At 39.5% G+C, this 9,887-nt stretch overlaps 1 long non-coding RNA gene across 1 annotated transcript; it reads left to right on the forward strand.

Annotated features, from left to right (window-relative positions):
* Positions 1 to 2,408: 2,408 nt before the first annotated feature.
* Positions 2,409 to 6,726, forward strand: LOC137853065 (uncharacterized). Its single transcript, XR_011094210.1, has 3 exons — positions 2,409 to 2,545; positions 2,749 to 2,953; positions 4,975 to 6,726. It is a non-coding gene; the product is annotated as an uncharacterized lncRNA (long non-coding RNA).
* Positions 6,727 to 9,887: the final 3,161 nt, after the last annotated feature.

Raw genomic sequence — 9,887 nt, forward strand, 5'->3', positions numbered from 1 at the left:
AATTAAAATAAAAAATGATCCTTCCATTACATGTCATTTATTTATTTAACTATACTGAACCTATCTTAGTCTCACAGCACCATGACAAGAAACAGCTTCTTTTTCAGTGGGGCATGTTACAATTTAATGTGTTGAAGCGTAAGATTAATTAGGTATGCAATGCAACAAATGTTAGCTTTCAGAAAATTACCCAGGCAGCCATTAGACTTGACCCTATAATTTGTAGCAGGAATCTCCTGCAGCAAGGAAATCCATAATTTGACTATATACAGACTGAAAATTTCCTTTCCTTAGTTTTTCATTTCCAAGCTGTCAACTCAAATGAGATCTCACTATTGCATAGTAGGAGGAGGACAAGGCAAAAACTCTGCTGCTCTCTGAATCTGCTAGTCATTGACCTTTTATTATTTTTTTAATACATGACACCTCATTTTTTTAAAATATTTGCAGCAATGTGTAACTGGTGTTTGGTGTTGTTAGGGGTCTTGTAAATTACTTATTTAAGATTATTTTCAATGATGCCTGTTGATCTGAAATGATGAATATACTAACGAACGGTAAAGGTGCATGTTCAGCTTGTAACAGATACTTTCTTTAAATTACACATGTTAAAAAGGTAAGCTGCAGAAGGTGGGAATGAGAGATGTAAGAATAGCTACGAGAGGGTGTGACAATTCAGAAATTAGCTGAGATTTTGCATGCATGAGTTTGGATGAGAAGCAGCAGGAGTGGGAGATTCAGACCAGGGTAGCTGACAGCAAGAGACTGTTGGTGCTTTCTTGTACCCAGCGGAATGAAAACTAGAAAGATCATTGTCTTTAGAAACAGATAATGGCACAGTATTTTCTCTCCATTTTTTTTTTGTCAAACTTTCATTTTTTGCCCCTCAGATTTTCTGTGATTAAGGTTCAAATTCTTGCCATTGATGACCTTGGGGTTTGGCTATATCCTATGCCTTCTGACTCCATCTTCTCAATCCAGTTGATTTGGTTTTCACCTTAATAGAATTGTAGATCCGTATAGCAGCATGGGTTGGAAGGAACCTTAAAGACCATTTAGTTCTAACCCCCCTGCCATGGGCAGGGACACCTCCCACCAGCCCAGGTTGCCCAAAGCCCCATCCAGCCTGGCCTTGAAGACCTCCAGGGATGGGGCATCCACAGCTTCTCTGGGCAGCCTGTGCCAGGGCCTCACCACCCTCTGAGTAAAGAGCTTCTTCCATATATCTAATCTGAATCTCCCCTCTTTCAGTTTAAAACCATTTCCCCTTGTCCTGTCATTGTCTTCCTGAAAAAAAAAAAAAAAAAAAAAAAAAGAAATTGCTTTTCATCTTTTTTACAAGCCCACGTTAAGTGTTGAAAAGTTGTAATGAAGTCTTCTCTGAGCCTTCTCCAGGCTAAACAGCCTGAGCTCTCTCAGTCTTTATTCATAGGAGAGGTGTTCCAGCCCCCTGATCATCCTTGTAGCCCTCTGGACCCGCTCTAACAGCCCCACATCCTTCTTGTGCTGGGGGCCCCGGACCTGGATGCAGCACTCCATGTGGGGCCTCACAAGGGCAGAGCAGAGGGGGACAATCCCCACCCTTGCCCTGCTGGCCACTCCTCTGTTGATGCAGCCCAGGATGCAGTTGACCTCCTGGGCTGTAAGCACGCACAGCTGGCTCATGTCAAGCGTTTTGTCCACCAGAAGCCTCAAGTGCTTCTCTGCAGAGCTGCCCTCCTCATCCAGCCTGTCCTCGTGTCTGGGATTGCCCTGACCCAGGTGCAGCACCTTGCACTTGGCCTTGCTGAACCTCGTTATCTTCACATGGGCCCACTTCTCAATCTTGTCCAGATCCTTCTGGATGGCATCTCTTCCTTCTGTTGTGCCAACTGCACCACTCAACTGGGTGTCACCTGCAAACTTGCCAATGGTGCACCTGGGTGCAGCCTTCAGGCTAATTCCTATCCACTGAACTCTCCTCTACCTTTTATAGATTTCTTCCACATTCCTGGAATTTCTTGGAGGATGAAGTTTACAGTCTTAACACTCAAGTCCTTCCTCAGAAAAGGTTTTCCTGCAAACTCTAACCCTGTTCCTTCTGAAAAGTTAAGCCTGATGTCAAAGACCTAGACTAGCATCAGACTGTACCCAGTGATGGGGTTTGCAGTGAAACCATGCAAAGTGATAATACTTTGTGCACAAAAATTCCTCTTCTTGACTGATTGTTATCTGTGGCGTTAGAAGCAATGTCTCTGGCAGAAGCTCAGTGTGCTTTCTAATACAAGGGGAGATTAGGTGCCTGCTGGCAAGAGCTCTTCTCCCTGAAGCTATAAGCCCTTGCAAGGGACCACAGCACCCATCCTGAGCAGCTGCCCCAAGTATCACCCTACATGACACAGGTGGTGTTCGTGTTGTCAGAAGGTGCCTTAAGGCTTCCTGAGTCCCAGAGCAGACTCTCGTGCCGCTGGGGCACCTCGATCAGGCAGCCTCCTGACCTGTCCTCAAACCATGCAACTGCCAACAGATGGAGTAGAGGGAACTGTCTCTCCTCATCTTGTTTTTAGTTAGCAGAGAAGATTCTTCTAGGGTTTGAAATAGTAGTAGTAGTATAATGTGATTTGGGAATCAATAAATCAACACAAAAAGTAGATTACCTAGTTTTCTGGTTTCAGCTGGGATACAGTTAATTTTCTTCCCGGTAGTGGGTATGATGCTGTGTTTTGAATTTAAGATGAGAATAATGCTGCTAACACACTGATGTTTTAGTTGCTGCAGAGCAGTGCTTACACAGAGCCAAGGCCTTTCCTGCTCCTCGTGCTGCCCTGCCAGTGAGGAGGCTGGGGTACACTGGGAGCTGGGAGGCCCAGGCTGGCCAGAGGGATGGTCCACACCAGGAGGTGTCCTGCTCAGCAATAAAACTGGTGGAGTTGGCTGGAGGAGCTGCTGCTGCTCAGGGCTGGGCTGGGCATTGGTAAGCAGGTGATATGCAATTGCGTTGTGCATCACTTGTTTTTATATCTTCTCTCTCTCTTTCTCTCTCTCTTTCTTTTTTCTGATTTTTTTTTTTCTTCTTTTTCTTTTTTCCAAACAAGAAATTATATTCTAAAAAGTGCAATGGAAGGATTATTTCCTGTACTAAGAAACTATTATTTTATTTTATTTAATTATTATTATTTGTTAAATATAGAATGTCCATGGCCATTTTGCTCTACATAAACCTAAGGATGTGTAGAATACCCTTCAGCATTTATAAATGCATCATCTTTGGTTTAGAGTATGTTTTTGCTTGCTATTGAAGTCAAAATGGCAAATTACTTTATTGTAGGTCTCAGTACTGTAACATCTATGAACCTTACTGGGAGTTGAATTATTCTCTAAATAATCTCTATTCCTTCAGCACAAAACAGTGTATCATATTACATTTTGTTAAAGAAATGACTTTTTTTTTCCCTTTTTAATATTAGCGGAGCCTCATATCTGCTGTCTTCCCCCGCAGTTTTCAATAGACCAGTGTTCAATGAGAGAGAGGTTGGCCTTGTTAACACACCACCTTCCTTAATTTTTGTTCTTTGTCTTTTTGTACAAGTAAGATCACAACATCTTTAACTAGGCTTAGATGAAAGAAAGAAAGAAAGAAAGAAAGAAAGAAACTGGTATTTTTAATGACTTAATGACTCTAATGTCCATTTTCAATGGGTCCTTTTTTTGTACCTGAAATGGCGAATTAGGTCTCATGTTTAAAAATACACAACATAGGGAGTTATACAAATACTTATGAAAACAGGTAGTTACAAGATTAATCGTACGATTCTGTTTACATCAATCTGGCATGTATGGAGAGTTTTCAGGGTTAGATTCTGCGCTCCTCCTTGTAAGTCAGCCGAAAACTGGGACTTTGAGCTATTTAGATTTCCCCACACTGGAGTATGCCACAGAGCAAGAGTAATGACAAGCACGAAATGATGTCTAAGAGTGGAGAACATGACATCAATTTGTCCTTTTTTAGTAAAACTAGTTTACATTAATATCTCTCAGGAATCTTAGTACAGAAGAATATAATTTTGCTTTTAGATGGCAAGGTCCCTAATGCATTAGTTGATTCTCCTGTGAATGTGTTATTAAGTGAGATACAGAAGTTGCTCCAGTGTTAGGGAGAAGCAAACAAAGAAATACTTTGCAGCTCTCATTTGATTGCATTGTCATTTAGAGTGATCACTGAAGTGTGCTTAAAAGAAGTTATTCTAGTGCATATTGAAAAATCAATACAAATGTTAGTCGTCTTGCAACATTGTGCTTTGGGAGTACGATAGCTGGGAATGGTTAAAGTCGATGCATTTGAAGAAAATTGACTTTATGTGGCATAAAATGTGATTGCAGGGTTTGCTGTGAATTGGAAGGTTAGTTTGCATTAGCTGTATTGAGAAGCTGAGCTCTATTTTAATTTTCATCAGTGCAGCAACCAGAACAAAACCACAACCGAATGAGAGAAAAGAATGGGAGAGAAATGAATCTATTTGCTCTAATACATCAGCCACAAGATATATTTTTTACTAAACTCTAATCATCAATGTCTCAAACAGAACTAAAATCTATTCTTTTTTATGGATAGTGCTGGGGATAGTGCTTGGTTGGTGGAAAATCTGTTAGAGTGGATGGGACAAGAAAACAGACTTTAATACTTAAAGACAATTTTTCATGCTTTACTGGAGAAACACCAGGAGTGTTCCTTTACATATAAACTGGAATTTTAATGTGGAATTCAAGAAAAAGAACACGCACAGAGGTCCCAAGTCATTAAATGAGTTTTTAGACAAAGAAAACAAACCCACTGTTTTAAAAGATCATATTATAGACCACTAATTTTGCTTGTGTTTCACTCATTTTGTTCTAGCATCTAAAGCTGTTTAAAGTGACAATCTTTCCAAATATTTTTTTACATGAACAATGCATACTGTGAGTCTGTTTTCACCACTTATAGCCATCTCTTTACAGAGGGAAGACTACAGGCCCGTCTCCATTTACTCTGTAGTCCCGGTGCAGTACTGGAATGAGAAACATGGAGTGCAAATGAGAATCAAGACAAATGTTTGAAAAGCAATGAGCAACTGAAGAAACAGTTTTGAAGGGGAGAGCTTATTATTACCCTTTCGAACACAATCCTTAAAGGTGCTGGGGTCTCTCGGTTCTCATCAACTTCAAAGAGAATTCAGCATTCAATATTTTCTTGCAGAATTGGGGGTGCAGAAAGGAGAGCCAGATGATAATGAGCTGATAGGATGACACATGCTTACGAAAAGAATGGTGTATGTGAGAAAACATTTCTTTAACAATTTTTAGTAAGACATGGGTTGTGCAGTGACAAAAAATGGCATAAGATGGCAGTAAGAGATTGCAAAATATAGTGGTTTGGAGTGACACATTCCAGTGAATCAACTACTGCCTTGCAGAAAACATGATTGTATAACAAGTGACAAAATGGGGGATGCTGAGCACCATCTAGGCACTGGTTTCTAACTTTTTGCATTTTTTTTCCCCAAAGGAAAACCTCCAGTTTACTTGACATTTATACTTTCTTATCTTAGTGTGGGAAAATGGAATAACATTTCACACTGCATTGCCATCTGTGTGAAAGTGCCTGAAGTTTACTGCTCATATATTTTTTTAATCTGTGCTGCATGAAAATTACTCCAAATTTAGAGGTACATTAAATATGCCATCATATGCTGGTAGGAATGAAGTAGGTCAAAACAATCATGCCAGTAATGCACATGGAACTTTATAGCCTTCCTAGTGGGGCATGGGCAACGTGGACTGGTAAAACCACTATCCCTGTTAACACTGAGGGGCTATTAAGGTGGTCCATGACAACCCCCAGTTCAGGGAGCAGCTTACCGTGGGTGTAGACCCCTTCTTGGCGAAATTAGCCAAAGTTAGGAGAAGAAGGCTGTATTTCTGAATAACGGAGTCTGGTAGGATTTCTCCAGTTTATACCTTGCTAAGAGAGAGAAAATACAGGTAACTTGCAACATGTAGGTGTGTAATTTCTCAGTGCCAATGATTCCGTTAGATCTATGTTGAAATTTAGTCATGACTTTATGTTTGTATTGAAAGCTATGTTCTGTAGCCTCAGACTATCTACTTCATGCTCCTCTCAGATTACCAGAGTCACGTCTTCTGAATCCTCTGCAGTGAAAATGGTGATAGCATTTTTAGCTAGTGCTTTTCATCCTTGCAACTGAAAGAGCTTTATAAATGTACTTATCACTTACCAAAAAGGGATTTATGTGATTAAATGAAGTAAAATTTGCATAAAACAACAGCGAGCAGTAATCTTTTCTCTAAAGTACCTAGTGATGTATTGCCTAACCTCTATTTTATCAGGGAAAGGTAGATTTGGAAGAAATTTTTATGTTTGCTTAAGTTCATGAAGGTTTTCACTCAAGTAACCTATTCTTTTCAGCATCTGCATTAATGTAATCACTGGGGAATTACATGGTTATACGTGATTTTTATCAGTTATTGAAGCCATAGGGTCAAAACACAAAATTGGCATTTAAAAGGTGATGGAAATTTGTCATGCTCCCTGAAGGCCTTGGTCTGCAAGCCAGGAGATGGATTGCGATGAGCTATGAGTATTTTCATCTTTGAAGTGTAAGATTTATTTCACTGTAGTTCATATGTGCCCAATTCCTCCCAGTCAAGGTTTTAACATTTCTGGAAATAAAAAGCAAAAGTCAAACGATATTATATATTTCTGCATTTTTTTTTAACAATGATGCTTCTGGGAAGGTCAAATGGGCATTTTCTTGGACGTCTTTTTCGAAAAACATCTTCCCCTGCCCAATTCAATGTTGAACTCAGGTCCTTGCTCCCAAGCATAGTTTCAGTCCACTTAAAGGTATTGCGGGTTGTAGCACAATTTTTGCAGTCCTTTCTGGTCATCCTGTCACCTTTGAGGGTTGGCTCTACCAGACTGTGTTGCATTTGGGAGCTTTTCTGGCTCCATATTCATAGAGAAGTAGTAAGAGACACTAGCTATATTTGTAGAGCAGAATGGTTGCTGCTGAGGACTCAGTGCCTACGCTATGCCTACATGCTTGAGACTAAGCCTAGTGTTGTCCTATAGACTGCATACTCTTTCAGGGCTGAGGATATAGTCCTGGAGGTCACCATCAGATTTATTTTCATCCAAAAAGGATCCAGTTAATATGGTCAGAGACCATTCTGCAGTATGAACCAAAGCACACAAAATGGTGACAAATGATTTTCTTCAAAACCACTCTCCTTGGCTGCATTGACACCCTAACATAGGCTCGCCCTTAGTCTTTCCACTTTGTTGTGGGCTCCCCTTGCTGAACATTCATTGTGTTGTTTATTCTCATTCTTGTTTTCCTTCTCTCTCTTTCTCCAGACAAGGTCTAAGTAAGGCTTTCTGAAGATGTAGTCTCAGGAATTCAGCTAGTTACTTTGGAAATATAGCTCAGAGAAATCACTTGATTCAAGTCCTGTATGTTTGTGTTTTCTCTAAACAATTTCTATTGGCCACATGTGGAAACAGGAATTTAAGCTAGATGAACTATCCTAGGATGACCAAAGCTGTTATTAAGGACATGGACTGCTCTATTAACAACAGCCATGAAAAAACTTTTGTAACTCAACTACATGGCATGGAGTGGAGGATATTGCACTGGCATGATTAACTTTCATACTGAAAATAAAACTGAGCAGTATAACAGCTATGTATGTAGGAGATCAAAGGTCACATGTCATAAGATGTCATTATTGAACTAGATTTAAACTCCAAATGTTCATTAAGATAGTACTAGTAAGAAAAGTGGAATCTGATTTGAGGCTTAAATTATCCATTTACTTTGCATTTGTGAGAAAGACAGAGTAGCTCTGGAACTTATTATTTTCCCTTCCTTTTGCTAATGTATATATATATTTCTGTTAATTTCCATATTGGACAGAGAGATTTGAATATTTATGTTATTTTACATTATAATAGTAAATGCATGGCACTGCATAATAATGAAATTCCAATAATGGGACATTTTACTGTGCCTATATCCTATTCATTCTGATGAGAAAATGATAAAGAACCTTTGGTTTTGATTAAATTATGTAAAAAACATCAAAGTTTCATTTAATGAAGTTCTTATTTGTGTGTTTAATTCACATAGATTCAGATAGGTAGATAGATATGAATAAATATGTAGGCAGACATACCTGAACTGAAAATGCAAATTGTTTTCCTCCAGTCTGCTTAGAAATTATTTTCAACTGTGGATGGGTTTTCTAAACAGACTTATTATTTATACGGTAATTGTTTGCAAATCTAAATGCAATGGCGCTTTCTATTCCTATTTTTTTCCTCCTTAATTCTCAGAGTTGGAAGCTCTCAGATACGCTTCCAGAGTTTTTGAGAATTTAACTGTTGCTTTTCTTCATCTTTACCCATCCACTTCATCAGGCGTGGACCACTTCTGATCATAACTTGCAAACAAGTTTCCAGATTCTAGATTCTTGTTCTGTCAACAGCTCTCTCAAGAAGAATTCTGTTATTATAAGGAAATCAGTAAAATATCTGTATAACAGCTTTGTTTTTCTCATATATGCAGAATAAATGGATGCTTTTGAGTCCAGGTTCATTTTTTTTCCCCATTTTTGTAATGTACAGTGCAGTACCATGACTGACAGCTTCTCTTTGTTGATAACACATTTAACAGATTGTTTTATTTTCTGGCTTCCCTTACCCACAATTCTGAAGAATACAAGCTATTTTGATGCACTGAACAAACTATTTTTGATTTCAGTAAGAAATCTTTTCCACTAATCTTAGGGTAGAAAAATTGAGAGATTTTCATACAGTGTCACTGAATGCAACCTCCGCTATAATTGCTTTCTCATGGTACTGGTGTATGATACTAGAAATAGTTGACTGTTCATGTGCTAAATAAACTGATCCTGTTTTCAGAAGTGGAAAAAAGTCAGTTAATCATGTGATTTTGCCTCAGTGACAAGCAGGACACAGTTAAAAAGCAATATTTTAAGTATTGCTAAAATCTAATAAATGGTCGTGGGTCTTTTATATTGAGTCCAGAGGAGGGCCATGACAATGATCAAAGTTCTGGAGCACCTCTCCTACAAAGACAGACTGAAAGACCTGGAGTTGTTCAGCCTGGAGAAAAGAAGGCTCCGGAGAGATGTTACAGCGGCCTTCCAGTACCTAAGGAGGGCCTACAGAAAGGCTGGGGAGGGATTCTTTGTCAGGGAGTGTAGGGATAGGAGAAATGGGAATGGATTTAAAATAAATGAGGGTAGGTTTAGATTAGATATTTGGAATAAATTCCTCACTCAGAGGGTGGTGAGGCCCTGGCACAGGCTGCCCAGAGAAGCTGTGGATGCCCCATCCCTGGAGGTGCTCAAGGCCAGGCTGGATGGGGCTTTGGGCAACCTGGTCTGGTGGGAGGTGTCCCTGCCCATGGCAGGGGGGTTGGAACTGGGTGGTCTTTAATGTCCCTTCCAATCCAAACCATTCTGTGGTTTTATGATTCTATGATTCTAAACTTTTAACTAGCTCCATAATAGAGGGAATTTTGGAATTCAGAAAGACTCTTGCAATACAAATTTTTGATACACCTCTCATTGACCTTTCTATTGGCCAGAAGTGAACAGCAGCCATATGGATCAGTTTTGATGCAGTTGTCAAATTATCTGTGACAGCATAACATACAAGATCAAAAAACTGCTGACCTTCTGGACCAAAGTGGGCTAACTGATGCATTGGCAGTGTCAAGGGAGAACTTTTCCTTCACAGATTGGAGTAAAGTGACTTGCTTGCTGTTCTGGAATAATCTTGGTGAATGCTTTTGCCTTTCTACTGCTTTTTCCTTAAACTCTGA

This window comes from Anas acuta, chromosome 3, assembly GCF_963932015.1.
Source record: "Anas acuta chromosome 3, bAnaAcu1.1, whole genome shotgun sequence".
Classification (NCBI taxonomy): domain Eukaryota; kingdom Metazoa; phylum Chordata; class Aves; order Anseriformes; family Anatidae; genus Anas; species Anas acuta.